The 17,250-nt window shown below is 38.5% G+C and overlaps 1 long non-coding RNA gene across 1 annotated transcript; it reads left to right on the top strand.

Moving 5' to 3' along the window:
• Positions 1-2,822: 2,822 nt before the first annotated feature.
• On the top strand, positions 2,823-8,572 carry LOC148657623 (uncharacterized). Its single transcript, XR_015941101.1, has 3 exons — positions 2,823-3,223; positions 5,779-5,897; positions 7,095-8,572. It is a non-coding gene; the product is annotated as an uncharacterized LOC148657623 (long non-coding RNA).
• The last annotated feature ends 8,678 nt before the right edge of the window (positions 8,573-17,250 follow it).

The raw sequence follows: 17,250 nt of genomic DNA, 5'->3' as shown, positions 1-17,250 counted from the left end.
TCAAAGCGCTTTACAGGTAGTGGGGATCCCCTCCACCACCACCAATGTGCAGCCCCCACCTGGATGATGCGACGGCAGCCATAGTGCGCCAGAACGCTCACCACACATCAGCTATCAGTGGGGAGGAGAGCAGAGTAATGAAGCCAATTCATAGAGGGGGATTATTAGGAGGCCATGATTGGTAAGGGCCAATTGGAAATTTGGCCATGACACCGGGGTTACACCCCTACTCTTTTAGATTAGATTCCTTTTAGGAACACATAATAACAAATAATCCTAAACAAAGTCTTAGTAATCCTAATTATGTTTTATTTGAAATGTGCAATTGTTAAATAAATACATGAATGCACAAAACATTTGTTTTATATTAGAATTTTTCTATGTAATGTGACAATAATATTTCCTATTTATATTTGATATTCCTTGTATCACTGGGGCTGTGACTCACAAGTTTATAATCTCTATATGTTGTATACTGTATGTATGTAATCCTCACATTTGTATTCCACAGTTCTCAAAATGTGTGGGGTACTATGTTTTAGATTATGTGGAAAACACAATATTTGTTGTTTTGCTTTGACACTGTAACTCAGGAAATATATTTTTTAAAATAATCTCTTGGTGATTTCCATTAGGGTTAAGGATCTTAACTACAGTAGTACAGTAATACTTCTTTAAGTGAATGTCAGATGCGTTGTACCTTGAATTTCCATGAAGACTCTTGTGCCAGGGAATGGCATTGCAGACAGTGCAGATAATTGAATTTATTCAATGAATGCCACGTAAGGTGACTTAATGGGACAGAAAATGACGGAGGTTTTTCTGGTACTCCAGGTGTCTTTTCGTAGTCTTTAAACATGACGTGGTACTTAATCATATTGGAAAATGTGATGGCTGGAATGTACTGTAGCTCCACACTTCCAGTTAGCACCTTTCCCACATACAGTCACATTCTTCTGCATGCATTTGTTTTCAAACAGGATTCTCCTCAGACTGCAGGTTTCATGCTTATTAAATAACTAATCAGCTGAACATGCACATATAGCCGCATCAGTATTAGATACGAATACATGAATATTATAAAATGATTGCGCATGCATTAGTTTGAAGAAGCATTAACAGATAGGAAATAACCTGTTAGAGATTTTTCTAACAAATTAGATTTTTTTTCCATTTACCTGTTAATCAATGAATAGAGTTAAAAATATAGGGTTCCATAGCAGATCAATACTAGTATTCCCTGTCTTCAGTTACATATTTATGCAGGTTTATACATATTTACTCACTGGACACTGTTTTCCCACTTCCAGAAATGTGTTCACAAATATTATAATAATGAAATTAAATGGTTGATTTTCAATGACTACAATTGCTTTAATTGGAGGTTTCGAACTGTTTTTTATTTTGCTACCGACTTTTGAAATATAATCAGTTTTCCTAATTTTATTGCATTTCTTAATGATGCTTGCCCTAAGCAATTGTACTGTGTGTTCCTTAGCAAACAGTGCGTGTCAGCTACAGAGATTAATCTTGATTACTTTAGCCTCTGATGAAGTAGCGTACAATAATGTTCTAATTGGGGGATATTACAATATAAAACATAGGTAGATAGATACATAGGTTAGTGTGGCAGAATCAATTTACAGAGCACGTAACAAAAAAGAGAGAATTGCGATCTTTATGTACTATCAATTATGTTACAAAAAGACATATTAAGATTTATTTTTATTATTTAGAAAACATAGAAGCACTACCCCATCTCATCTGGTCATTGTTGAAAATGAGACTATGATTTTCCTTGTAAAATATATAGATATAAAACTTTCGATGAAGGTAGCAAATCTACGAAAGTCTAGAAACTAAATCAAACATATTAAAATGAAATTATATCATTCTAATAGTAAATTATAATTTAATTTAATTGAAAGGCAGGTGTAATGTTTCTTTCCTACCGTTTGAAAGAGTTTAGTGTTCGCACCCCCCAGGAGAACCTACTGTAGAAACACTTTCCTCTTTCTAAACTCAGTTCTCTTTCAAAGAACATGTCAAACTAAGGCGTTTGCCAGGTGTTTTACTGCCCCAATCACATAATGAAATGGGAGAAATCAAGGAAGTCCAGGAAAAATCCTGAATTCTGCAGGACTTCTGCTGCCTTGCATTTGTCTTGTGATTCTAGGATGCACTGGTCAGAAGACAAGCACAGCTGAAGCACAAGCTTGTCCCATCCCAGAGCAATTCAACTCCATCTAATTCTCTGGTCACTCAAGGACAGTAGTCCCTTCTCTCCAGCTGAGCTCTAAACCTTTCTAAAGCTTATGATCTCTTTAACTTCTGATTGCTTTATTTTGAACAACGCTTTGCTTTGGTTACAGGAATCTCAGTTATAGTACATGTGTTAGAAAGTTGCTTTGATTTCGGATATTACAAAGCAGTCAGACAGTGTGCTCCGCAAGCACTAGAGCAAATTAAACAGGATGTTGGATTAATCAAGGACAGGTTCATAACTTACTTTTTGTAGGCATCTTTCATTCCCGCTGAGCTCTAAATCTCCAGTGCTGATTGATGACTTAATTGATATGCTTGCTTGTTTAGTTTTAACTTGTTTCTTCAGTCAGTCTAGAGTGTCAAACATACCAGACCTCAAGGTTAGTGTTTGCAAGAGCTTCAGCACACAAAACTTTACACAGTTTCACTTAAACTCACTGGCTGTTGTTTCTGACTAAACAGCTCTTGGTTAATTAAACACTGAGCAGCTTTTACTGATTACTCCAGGTGGTAATGACAGTGCATCATCAGGCACGCCTACATCCAGCAGTTTTTCCTTCAACAAGTCCAATTCGTGACATTCCAGGAAGCGTACCTGAATGAGGGCAGTTTTGAAACTCAGAAATTGGTACAAATTACAAACAGTATTCCACCTTTTAAGATCTGAAACCAGCTTTGTTAATAAGCCGAAAATAGTAAATAGTATGATAGGAGGAACACTTTGAAGACAACGTGTTCCTCCAGGACCGGGGTTTGGGACCAGTGCTCTAGGGAACTCCCTACAACAGTTAGCAATATGCAATGCTTGGGCTCAAGATGTCAGTTAGCTAAACTAGAAGAGCTGCACTTAGCATGGAAGAATTTAAATAAAACTACCTTGACATCTCAGACTTTCAATTTGGGATCCCTGTGAAGATAAACAGCCAGAAAACCTGAATGAGTCAAGTCTGAAGTGAAGGTATGCATAGTTTCTCCTGTATGTTTATGTTTGTTGTACAAATCACAGCTTGATTTCTTATTTATATAATAGAAGTTGCATTTGGTAGCGCTGTATAATGAGTAGCAGTAAGTTTTAAGATTTTTTAAGCTGACAAGACTGTCATCAGTGCTTTGCCGAATCTCATTTGGTTAGCGTAGGAGTATGAATTTCCTATGCAGTAGCAGTGTCTAAGCCTTAGATACTGCTCCTGCTAGGGTAATTCATACTCCTACACTAACCTTAGACTCTAAGGGCATGTGTCATAATGTGAGTGTGCAAACTGAAGCAACGCTGAAGAAATATTCTTGCAGAGTGCCTTGACTCTGATTGACACTTGACAGAGCACATCGGATTTTATTCAGAACTAAACTTTCACCTTGAGAAGCTGCTGTCATCTCTTCACACACGCACACCGGATAGAGACACCACATGCCACTTTACACAGTCCCAGTGAGGTGTGAAGACAGCCTGCACACTGTGGAATGGGGCAGTCTGTCATGAGCACAGAACACGCTTCACTTTGACAGGTAAATTGGAAACAAAACAATCTCAAACAGGCCCTTGACTCGTTTGCCTAAGCGCCATCCCATTGTGTTTTCTAATTTATGCACAGAACAAGTTTCCAGAAACCAGTCATCAAACAACCTTCATCAGTCTTTTTTTTAGCATCTCATGTATAATTTGCCTAGAATCACGAGTGATTTATCTCTGTTCTTTAGCTAATGGAAGTCTCTCAGTTTTTGCAATTTCCAAAACTCACATTAAAACAAAAGAAAAAAAATGATTAAGATAAATACAATACACCCCAATATAATTTTTATGCAACTTGTCATGGCACTCAAAAACTGTTGATTGCCAAAGCATAAAAAAACCAAGCAAAATGGAACAAAATAAAAATGTTAGCAAAGCCCATTATCTTTGTCTATAAACAGAACTTGAACTAATTTAAATGTACCTGATGGTTTCATTAGTTAAGCATGACTGTAAGTTAGTGAATGAATCTGAAATGCATTTATTAGAATATATGCATATTAAATTAAGTCTTCAATAGTCTAAGTCATTTGAATTCCATATATAATATATTGACAGTTTGGTATGAAAACATAAGGTTGAAAAGCAAACCCAAACAGTCCAGAACTGTGAAATTGGCAGGAAACATAACTGGGGAACAGCAGCCCTGCGATTTATATCATAATACAGTTCTCAGAATGGCAAGAAATATCTTAGGTGATTCCACTCTCCCACTCCATTCTCAATTCATAATATTCCCATCAGGAAGATGGCACAGTGAAGGGAACCAAATTCAAATAAAAACATTTATCAGTCCTTTGTCCCCTTTGCAATATAACTGCTCAATGAAGGTACAGTATGTAAGTGTAGTCCCCCCACTACCTATTTATTTATCCATTTATTAATGTATAATGTATGTTGTTGTGATTTAATGTGATTTTATGTGACTTCTGTGCTTCTGTACTTCTGTGGGGGAAACCAAAGACAAATTTCCACAGCAGTGGACAATAAAGTATCTATCGATATCAGATTGGAGAACAGGAAAATTACCGTAAATAAATGTTAATTGTTCATCACACCTGTACATAAATATTATTAATTATTAACTTTAGAGTGGCCCAGTGGCGTGGCAGTTAGTGCTGTGTCACAGTGTATAGTCCCTGGGTTCAGTTTCATATACATTTCTGAAACTTGGTGCAGTTTGCAGGTTTTTCCGAGCATTTTTACCTGGGTAATTCCTGGGTGCTCTGGTTTCCTGCCAGCTAAAGGAGACATAATGGATATGTTAATACTCCATTGATAATGGACAGCCTAATTCTCCAGAGAATCTTGAACACAGAATTATTGAGCTGGCAGGGGTACTCCCATCATACCAATGTCAAGAAAATAGATCTTCCACAGGGTCTGCCAGCAGCCATATCACCCTGCAACTCACAACTGGTAACCCACTGAAGCTAAGCAGGTTTGAGCCTGGTCAGTACCTGGATGGGAGACCTCCTGGGAAAAACTATGGTTGCTGCTGGAAGAGGTGTTAGTGGGGCCAGCAGGGGGCGCTCACCCTGCAGTCCATGTGGGTCCTAATGCCCCAGTATAGTGACGGGGACACTATACTGTAAGCAGGCGCCGTCCTTCGGATGAGACTTAAAACCGAGGTCCTGACTCTCTGTGGTCATTAAAAATCCCAGGGCGTTTCTCGAAAAGAGTAGGGGTGTTACCCCGGCGTCCTGGCCAAATTTCCCATTGGCCCTCACCAATCATGGCCTCCTAATAATCCCCATCTATGAATTGGCTACATTACTCTGCTCTCCTCCCCACTGAGAGCTGATGTGTGGTGAGTATTCTGGCGCACTATGGCTGCCGTCGCATCATCCAGGTGGATGCTGCACATTGGTGGTGGTGGAGGGGAGTCCCCATTACCTGTAAAGCGCTTTGAGTGGAATCTCCAGAAAAGCACTATATAAGTAAGCAATTATTATTATTAACTGAGAGAAATAATCCCTGTGTCCTTTCCATTTTTGTCACAGAGGGACTGGACAGAAGAGAAAACACACAGAATCTCTGGAAACCACTCTTCTGGAGGTTGCAACAAGCTCCAAGTGTTTATTTTCAAATGTCTCCACCACACTGACAGAAAACAAAACAGGTGATCCATTCCCATTACTGGGGCAGCAGTACAGGGATTTTACCCAGATTATGCCCTGTTGACTACCCAGCTGTGTCTTCCCAGAAATCACCAATCATGTTTTTTACTTCAGTGCAGGAAAACAAGTTCATCAGGCATCATTTCGTCACATCAGATAGTAAATGACACTTGTTCTTTTCAAGAACATTAATATTGTCAGCAACATTCCCTTGTTATAACTCTGCACATGAAATAAAATTCAGATCAAGGTGCCTTTTCTCCTTTTTTAATTTTTTCTATTTGCTGTGTGGTGTGTTCAGTACAATAATTCTCATTGTGACCTGAAATCTTGTGTTTATTGTTTTTACCAAAGTTACCAAATTCATTACCAAAATAAATTGACTGAATAAAAATTGGTCACCAAAATATCATAACACATCATAACACATGCAGGATAAGAAATGAGCGTTTGTGCATTTGTGCATCGCTTTTTTTTAGACAAGAGACAGGTTCACCAATTTTATTCATGCAGTATTGATAGCACGGCCCATAAGGAAGGAAGTACTGTATGTTCTTGAGGGAATTCGGGTTTCTTCCATCAACCATAAGCATTTACTGTCGACTTTTCTCATATGAAAGTAGCTGCACAGATTGCAGGGATGTGCTAGTGGCCTCTGTAGAATATGTCTGCCAGTACATGGTACATGATTTGCATGCTTAAACACAGGGTAATGGTTGACACAAAGGGTATCAATCACCTATGTAGAGAGGGCACTACTTAAAGGTGCTATTTGATCCAAACCACATGGGATTCACACATGCAACTACCTGTAATCCATCTAGGGGTACCTTTGCACCCAATCCCCAAATGTGCATGCCTAAAGTAGAATGAAGTAGTCTAGGATTAGAGATAAGTAGGGTCTGTGAAACCCCTGGCTAATGTTTATCCTGAATCTGGGATTACAAGTCTTTTAGCGTGATGAGTGCAGCTTTCCTCGGCCGTGCCAGGATCCACTCCTGCTCGCTTGTGCTCTCTGAGCACACACTGTGCCACTTCCTACACACCAGATAACGCCACCAAAAGAGCAGGTCCACTGCTGTGGCAGGCTTCTGCACCGTCTAGTTTTCAGAGGGTTTTGACGACACGTCTGTAACGGGTTCAGCTCAGGAGCCCCACTGTATTCTCTCCTTCTAAATTCCTCCTACTCTTTTCTACAGAAACCTCGGCAACCGATAGATGTCAGCCAGGGAAATCCAGGACACAACAACAAGCTCTTCTCACCCCTGCAGGGGTGCGATCCCAGCTGCTTCCTAAATTTGACCGTGTGGAGCGCCACTGCCTGGACAGTGGATTACTCCACCACACAAAGAGACGGGGTCCTGTGTCCTAGCAGAGTGTCTAAATTTCAGAGGGGGGTGATGTCACTTCGGTAATCGGGATCAGTGCATGAACCCTGTTACAGTACATCAGCAGAAAATAAACGCATAGATGTGTGTTTACAGATGATCCGCAAAGGAAACACAAGCTTTTGCGTTGCACAGAGAACCTGTTGTGACAAACCCTAGATATTCTTATTAGAGCATACAGTACATGGCATATTGTATATACAGCAGCTTGTCATAATAATGACAACATTGACTCCATTATGTTCTTTTGAGTTTACTTCTTTGATTTAGTACCCTAGACTTTGGCCTGGGATGATCTCCAAGGTTGCTGTCACAATGAATTTTATGTCCTTCATTTTGTTGCTTTCTGCATGCCTGTCACATCCTCTCAGCTGTGACTAGCATACCAGCCAAGACCCCTGGCATGCTGCATATTAATAGAATATTGATATAGCCCAAATAGTGTTGTGGGATTTATTCATTTGGTAAATCCTCACGCCATTTCAGTTTTACAGAACAATTTAATTAGCAATTTTACAACCTCATCCTCATATTAAATTAATTCTGAATTAAGTGAAAATATAGGCATGTTTAATGCTCCAATTACATTAAAGCTTTATGGTCATCAGAGTTCAGCTCATGAAGGATATCCTGGAATCTCTCATACCCTTCATGAAAAGCCTCTTGATGGCAGACCTGCGTGCTGAGCGTCTCATTTGCTTTACTTACATAAGCCACATGTGCAAGTATGTTCTTGTGAACATTTTTTCTTAATTGACTGGAGTTGCAAAACAACATAAGCTTAAAGTGCTCACCAGCTACTATGGCACTGGGAAATCTTCCAGTGAAGGTTGGAAAAAAATATATGTGAATGCTTTATCAAAGTCATTACTAGTTCTGGCTTGAATCCTGACTTTGTCTTTCTCTTTTATAATCCCACTTTACACCATAATGGTTCCAGCTAACAGAGTACTTTAAATAAGGCATTAGGGGTAGTACAAATACAGTTCATCATTAACCATGGTGTCTAAGTTTATTTTCATATGCTCATTTTAACATACTGTACCATGAGATGTAGCCTTATGTTCAAAAGTATTGCGGAGCTTCACAAAAGGGTGTTGTGGAGATGTTTTACTATGAGACTCACTCATGGGAAGAACAGTTCTGTGAGTGGAATAGGAGAAATAGGAGACACTATTTAGTCAAATTCACGTTGTCTGCGTTGTTTTTAACTCCTGAAGAGGGGTTGTGAGATTGAACACTAGTTCAAATGTCAGAAAATTCCATATTTATTTTGTCCACATACCTTATTATACTGAAAAAACAAGGCTTCACAAAATGTATTCGTTAGAACTATAGAGGCGAATGTACAAAGCAGTTAACATGCCTTGCCAAATTTTGTTGTGAGAAGTTTCAGCAGAACTGCATGTTAGGTCATTATCCTATGACATTTTGTGTGGTTTAATGTTTTAAATTACTGACTTTCAGAGTGAAAAATTCCTTTGTTCTATTATAAATAATAGAAGTAAATAATTCTGCCTGTTTATAATGCACTTTGCTAAGGGGACTTCCTTCACCATATTCTTAAGTGCAGTAGGCTTGCTACACAGAAGATAGCACACCTACTCTTCCAAGTCTTCAGGATCTTTAAAGACCAATTAGTCCTCAGTTGACCATTTCAAGGTAAGTGTCTCTGTCACCATATTCTGGCAATGCTGTCTCCTGAAAAATATGATCATCTTTCTCTCTGAGGCCTTCGTTTTGAGCACTCGGGTTCGGAACACACTGAAGTTTAAAAAAATGTGTTTTTCAACACAAAGGACACCATAGGATGGAGCTGAATACTTTGTAAGGCACTTTTTAATATGTCTACCCAGTTGGAATCACCATTTCCGATTTTCAATGTCTTCAATGTCTCACAACAGCTAACCCTACACCCACACCACACAAGATGTGCATACAGTCTCCTCCTGCCCAAAACTTATCACATCTTCCTCTGGAAATGATACTTGGAAATGAGGTGGACCTAATGGCTTTTCTTGAGTCCCAGATTCAGTAGGACCTGAGAGAGTCCTGGGATACTAATCGATTCCCACTCTTGGAAAAGTTCTGTGAATTATGTGTCACTGCTTGATGAATCAGTTGACTGACTACAAGACCCAGTATCAAACTCCAAACTAGGAAAATGCTTTTAACAAATCAAACTGAGGTTTGATCAGATTCTTTAATATAATTTATTATCAGTGTTTAGTGGAAATCTCCATGCTCTAACATCAAATCAAATATGAAGAAATATGAAGAAATCAGATGATGGAGATAGCATCTAAATGAAGACAGAGCTCAAAGGCCTTGTAGCAGTGAAATGAATCAAACAATGCTTCATTTACATATCACATGTATTTTGCATGGAAATTAAGGAAATGTTTTTTGTAGTAAAAAGTAATGCACAAGAAATACAAACATCCAAGTGAAGAAAAGATGCTAAGACTAAATCTAAGGCAGCATTTTCTTTAATTATGAGAGAAAGATGTTCTTCAATGATACATACAGTAGTTTTGGTTTTCATATAGTCAAATACAGTAGTAAAGTACCCTTATCTGTTTTAAAATACAAATTAAATACATGCAGCATCTCAACACGAAATATCAAGATTCAATTGTGAATACTAAACTTTAAAAAAATATACACATTAATTTCTATATTACTGTATGAAACAGATATTGGCTATACTTCCATAGGCTGTCATGGTTTCAGTAACTGCACTTTTATATTCTCAGTAAAGGGCACGTGTATATATTTAACTTAGGAATTAAATCAGGATTCAACCGTGCTTGTGTTAAAAAGAAGACATAAATAAAAACTGCAGTGATAGGTTCATTGACTTGAATATTTACATAATTATCATCACTGCTTGTGGACGTTGGAGTGTGACGATAGATGATTTTTTCATTATCTGAAAAAACACATGGGAGTGTAATACTCTAATTAATTTTCTTTGATGGAGTCTCTGTTTGTATTAAGCCCCGGATTATGTGAATGATACATTGTCTTCCCGGACATACAATTACCCATTCACTGGGTACAGTATGATTGGGCAAAACATCTCAGTGCAGACTTGCTGGTACTGTATGCCTCTCCTGAAGTTCTGCTGCTTGACAAAATCATAAATGTATTTTAATTAGTTATTTGCTGATGGTTATGTTTGTGGTTGTTCATGGAATTAATAAGGGAAACACCTGCTACAATGACAAAGTAGACATTACAGGGATGAGGTTGGGGAATGAGCGAGCTCTGGAAGTGAGAGGACAGAAAACGAGGGCAGGAGCCAAGGATGGATGACATAAGACACAAGAGCGGCTCATGATCAGCAGTGCTGGAGAAGGCAGTAAGATAAGATAGCCTTATTGGCCATATACAGTTTCTTCCATTAGGAATTTGTCTTTTCGCAGACCCCAGCTTGCTTTCCATGAGACACACAGACAGGGAGAGAAGCTGGGGGTCAGAGAGCAGGGTCAGCCATTTATACAGCGCTCCTGGAGCAGTTGGGGTGAAGGGCCTTGCTCAGGGGCCCAATGGAGTAGGATTCCTCTGCCGGCTGCGGGATACAAACCGGCAACCTTTCAGCCATATGGATTCTTAACTGTTTTATAGTGGTGTCAAGGTTTAAAAAACATTTTGCTTTAAGTGTACTTTATATTTGTTCTAAAGTATGCATTGCAGGGCTTCCTAAGACACACTGACATGTTGTAGAGAAGGAAATACTATTCTCAAACTTCTCTCACTGCACCAGACCTCAAAGTTGTGCAGTACTTTATGAATACTGTCTACTTAATTGAGGCCTATATGATAATATTTCACACACAAGAAGGAAATGTGATATTAGTTTGAGTAATTTCTAAAGAATAGTCAATAATGTTTCCCTGACAAACTATTGATGTGTTCTGAACTGAACGTTGTAGTGTGCTGTGTATACTTTAATGTCTTCATCCTTTTCGATAGGCAAGCGTTGATTTTGTTCATGTAGCACTTGGATATAATTGCTTTGGTATTAACTATGCACACGCACGCCTGGTGACACTATCTGAAACTATTTTCAATAATTGATTCTGTACTTTAATTGAACAGCATGACTGACTGACATAGCTCATTACTTTACTCATTAGTTAATTATCGAAGAAGTAGGACAAGTCAATAAAACTGAAGGCAGTAAATTCCAATACTAATTAGTACCGTTTCCTTAGAGACATATTTAAAGGCAGATTAGTTACCTGAATGTCCCAAGACATTGAGACGGAAGGAATGAGCAAGAACAAGTTAAGGTTAGCTTGCGCACATATATAGAGGTACACCATGCATTAAGAATGACTTTTTATCGTAAAAACATTGCACACATTTTAATATGACTTGAGACATGATACTGGATGTGAGGGGTTTGTACGTTGAGCAGAAGTGAAAACAGAACTGACCACATAGAACTGGAAATAAACTGGTTTGGCAGAAAGGATTTTTGGAAATGCAGGAGACCCAGAGAAAGACATCATTTTACCAAAGACAGCTGTCGTCATTCATCACTCATCTCTCGATCTTACACCGAAATGGGTTGAGCTGCAGCATGCAAATAAAAGGTTGAAATCGAAAAGGAAGTTTTCAAGTTGTTGCAATGCTAGACATAAATGAAAAAAAAACAAAACTTTTTCGACTGGTTCTCATTTTTCACGTCAAAGACAGCATTTGTGAACAATACTGTTTTCTGCCCTTCGCTTCCTATTGCTCCTAACCAGCTGATGAAGGGTTTGTCTGAGGCATCCTGAAACAAGTGACCCTTTGCCAAATAAAAACATCCGGTGCTATGTTAGCATATACTCTATATATAATATGTACATACTGTATATAGATGTGTTTAAAGTATATTGGATATATAACAGTGAGACATTCAGGACAAAAACCGTTCATTTGGATATATATACAGTATATATTGATTCTAAATAATATCTAATTTGAGTTGTACTGTATGTGTTGCCAAACACTTATTTTTTTTCCAGAATGTCTTCCCATTACATATATATACAGTATATAAAAGCATTCAATTTAAAAATACACAGATAAATCGCTGTAACTGCGTTGTTTACTTACTGAAATGCTTGCATCTGTACAAGTGGTACAAAAGATTGTTCAATGAATATATTAGGTGATGTTTTGTATTTTCTGATAAAGTAAAAAAAAAAAAATGCTTCGTTGTTTTTAAAAATTCGTTCTCTGAAAAAAAAGGCCTTTTTGCACAGCTCCGCGACAGTGCAGGAAGGCCGGCGCTCATTGCTTTTTCAGTCAATTTGCTTCAACAGGCCAAGTTTTCTAAGCCCTTTGCTTTGGAGGCCCAAGGGAGGCAGTGACAGAAGGTTTGCTTTATTTACCTTCACAGCCTCACCGTGTCATCTGGTTAATCATGTGGCTAATCGACAACACTGTCTATCCTCTCACACTGGGTTTGACAATAACAGCTCATTCATATTTAATACAATGAAGTGTTTAAGTCATCGCATGCTTTTGAAAGGATATTGTGTTTCATTGTGGAAGTCCTCCAGAGAGACTTTCTCTTCCATCTAAACAGGCATATGCTTGCACTTCTGGTGTTAAGCAGACCAGTGCAGCTGGACTTGGGGGAAAAAAAAATCTAAGAATTAATTCACATGATTAATTTAAATGGCTACTTTGTTCACTCGGTGACGGAAATTAAAGCAAAATTTCTTTTAAAAAAAAACATTGGTGTTCTTAAGCATTGTGTGTTAGGAGGAAGAATCAGATTAACATAAAATTGCAGTGTTAGATATAATCAATGATACATTTAAAGGTTAAACTATTCTGGACTTGACATATAATGGGATATTACTCTCATCTCATGGATGCACACATGCTTTAGATTACTTTTACAATTTTTACAAGAACATAACATCATATCAATACATGTAGATAATTTTAAATGGTACAATGTTTTACAGAAGTGTTTAAATCGAAACTTCAAAGTGTATTAGCATGTAAATGTAATATATATATACATATGTTTTATGTCATTTTAAAACTTAGCAAAAAATAACAATTTTATGTGCATTAAATATTCCAAAAAAGGTATTGGGGCCTATCTACATGGAATATGCATAATATTCCATTTCATTTATAACCATTTCAAATTATATACTGTATATATATTTAAACTGTTTTAGTACGTCAATGTGTTTCATATATATATGCTTTGAAAATTTTAGAAACAGCTATTTCACATATATTCTATATTCTGTGTCCAACTTTCACTGAACTTTCATGCCCTTAGCCTCTTACAGAAGAGCTAGGCCCAGAGGAATACCAGCCAGGGAAGGCATTACAGTAATCTTAGAGCAATAGGGCCCCTTTCAGTAAAAGCTGGCTACTGTATGTAAATACGTTGTGCTTCTAAACGGTGACAAGAGAACGAATGCAGCTGAAGCCATAATGCGACGCTCAGGAATAAAGCAGAGACGACAGTGTAAAGAGAATAAAGGAGCTAACAAGGCCCTTCATGGTCAACAAAGCTGTTCTGGCAGGTTTGAATAGGCAGAGAGGTGGTCCGCCCCGCCGTGCGGCCGCCACAGAGCCGCTCTCTCTGTGGTGACGCCCAGGATCCGGTTAACGGTAGCTGGCCTTGTGCGAAGGTGGAGAAACAATGAGCTGCGCAGCGGAATTCAATTTCTGTGCACAGAGCTTACAGTGCATCCCCCCCCAGCTGAAACTGCACGGCGATTGGGATGAGCAGACCCCCTGCGCAGACCGGGGTGGGAGCAGGCCACTCGGAGACCCCCCCCTTGGCAGTCAAACTACGACTGGAAAACTCATGCTGTCACGGCCAAAAAATAAGATAGAAGATTAAACACGCCTTGTGTGACATACTGGAACACCAGTACTCATTGTGATTATTGCAATTGGGTAACAGTTAAATCAGTTATGTTGCAGAATGTATTTGGCATTTATTATTTATTGTTAGATTTAAAAATCAAATAGTTTATGCTTGTTTTCAAAACAAATAACAGATAGGAGAGCCTACCTCATACTGTACCTACAGAAGTATAAACACAACTTGAAATTTAAACTCTATATATTATATCAAACATATTATAAAGCATACCATTTTACACATTGATATTATACGAACAGTTCTAGTTTGTCCATTTCAAATCGGTGCTTGGGTGGAAAATCTGACAGCATTAAATCCTGACCTTGTGTGGCTTTTCAAAGTCAGAATAAAATGCTTCTACTTTTGAGTTCTAATCTCTGAGACGTGTTCTGACATCTTTTCGTATGCTATGTTTGTTGTCAATTACAGTTAATCACACTGGCAGCCACTTCATTTCAAATACATTTCCAACCACTAGCAATTAAGAGTGATATATTTATGTTGTGCATTTAGGATTTTTTCTATAAAACGTTTATGTTATATAAATATATTGTGTGTATGTATAAGATACTCATATACGGCATGTATGTAATGTATCATCTTAGACACAATCAGCAGTTACAATACATAAATATTCCATACTTTTTTTTCAACAATTTTCTGAAGGGCTCCAGAGCTATTGTAACACCTTTGTCATTAATACAGCTCAGTCTGGGCAAGGAGAAACCAGGTTAGTCATTTAGGTTTCTGGAAGTAATAATAATAATAATAATAATTGCTTACACTTATATAGCGCTTTTCTGGACACTCCACTCAAAGTGCTTTACAGGTAATGGGGATCCCCTCCACCACCACCAATGTGCAGCATCCACCTGGATGATGCGACGGCAGCCATAGTGCGCCAGAACGCTCACCACACATCAGCTATCAGTGGGGAGGAGAGCAGAGAGTAATTAAGCCAATTCATAGATGGGGATTATTAGGAAGCCATGATTGGTAAGGGCCAATGGGAAATTTGGCCAGGACGCCGGGGTTACACCCTACTCTTTTCGAGAAACGCCCTGGGATTTTTAATGACCACAGAGAGTCAGGACCTCGGTTTTACGTCTCATCCGAAGGACGACACCGAAGAATATTTCAAACACTTGATCAGTTGTTCAAAAACAACTCAGGGCAAGCTACTGTATATGTAACCAGGCAATATGAAGCACTGTGATAAATAATCCATCACATTTACCTATCAAATCTGCAGTAATTAACTTAACAAAGCCCATTGTCAGATTATCTTCGTCATTAACATATTGCCTCTCTGAGTAGTTAAAAGTGACTTTTTGTAGTGCAAGATATTATCAAATTTGGCTTAAGGCAAAATACCTAAAATTTCTGTAGATTACAATACAATTGTGTTTCTGTATGAAGGATAGGAATCGTTGACTAAAAAAGTAAAACGAGACTTTTACATAGCAGTGAACACTATATATCCTTCTTCTGCAGTATACTGTACATTCCTTCTCATCAGCAGCGAAGTCAGCACAAGGAATACCACAATCCCAAAGAAAAGTCACTGATACCAGTCAATGAGATCCTGCTTCATTAAAGCACTATCCTTACAATAATCTGTTTTGTTACTTAAAAGATTAGGGAGGGTCATTAAGAGACTTGAAAGGTTCATTTCGTTGTAAGGAGCTGTGAAGTGAATTAATCATTTGGGATTGCAAACTAATGACAACATGCCCCACTGATCACTGGGATTTCTTTTAATTACCTTTGTTAAGTATAGTGATGTAGCTCAGACCATCCCTTTGGCATCTGTGATTCCGCACAAGCGTTCTTGTTAGAGAGTCCAATAGAATCAACTTATCAACACCAGCGACTTATGATGATCAGATTTTATTAGTCATTATTATTGTTTTATGAAACATATTATTTTACTTTACAGCATAATTTTGTTCTATTTTACAGTATACATCTCTGAAATGTTACCCTAATATTATCAATAATCAATTTGAAACCGCATCATCTTTCAAAGATGTGTCTGCCCGGCTTTCTGTTGATATTTACTGAATCTGAAGGAGGTTTGTGTAAATTCCACTGTTTAGACTGATGGAATCAATTTATCTTACATTTTTTCTTCTTTGTTGGACGAATAAAATTTCATATGGCATAACAATAACGACAATAATCACACTATGGCATTTAAAAATGGGAGTGCTGTATAATAGCACACACATAAAACATAATACAAAATAGAAATATAGAGCAACACACAGAAAACTGACCCAAAAACAAAGAGTACAACTACATCATGTGTTAGTGAGTGGTTTGACTGACCCTGGTTAGAGCTAGTCTAATCTACTATTTTAGGAAAACAGTTTTGAAACAACTACTAATCCAGGTCTGTAAAACCAGCAGTAAAAGGTCTGGTACAGATAGATCTCTCAGAGAGTTCTGGAAACGTGGAGACTGTAAAGGTAGGCTCATGAGGACTCTCTGTCACCCATTGTGTGGACCCTGATCTTTGGCAGCCTGAATCTGCGGATTCAGAGCTGGGCAATACCCATGAAATACATCCTTAAAATAGCCTGCAGCTGGACTATCCTCTTATTTTGTACATACTGTAAGTCCTCGCTTTTGTATGCAGTCATATAACCCTGCAGCTTACAGCTCACAGCTGGCAGCCCACTGAAGCTCAGCAGGTGTGAGCCTGGTCAGTACCTGGAAGGGAGACCTCCTGGGAAAAACTGAGGCTGCTGGAAGAGGTGTTAGTGGAGCCAGCAGGGGGCGCTCACCCTGCGGTCCATGTGGGTCCTAATGCCCCATTATATTCACAGGACCACTATATTCTAAAAAGGCACAGTCCTTCGGGTGAGACGTAAAACCAAGGTCCTGACTCTCTGTGGTCATTAAAAATCTCAGGCTGTTTCTTGAAAAGAGTAGGGGTGTAACCCCGGCATCCTGGCCAAATTTCCCGTTGTCCCTTCCCAATCATGGTCTCCTAATAATCCCCATCTGTGAACTTGCTTCATCACTCTGCCCTCCTCCCCACTGAAAGCTGGTGTGTGGTGA

This window comes from Lepisosteus platostomus, chromosome 8 (assembly GCF_059453375.1).
Source record: "Lepisosteus platostomus isolate fLepPlt1 chromosome 8, fLepPlt1.hap1, whole genome shotgun sequence".
In the NCBI taxonomy this organism is placed as follows: domain Eukaryota; kingdom Metazoa; phylum Chordata; class Actinopteri; order Semionotiformes; family Lepisosteidae; genus Lepisosteus; species Lepisosteus platostomus.
This window is presented reverse-complemented; position numbering and strand designations above follow the sequence as displayed.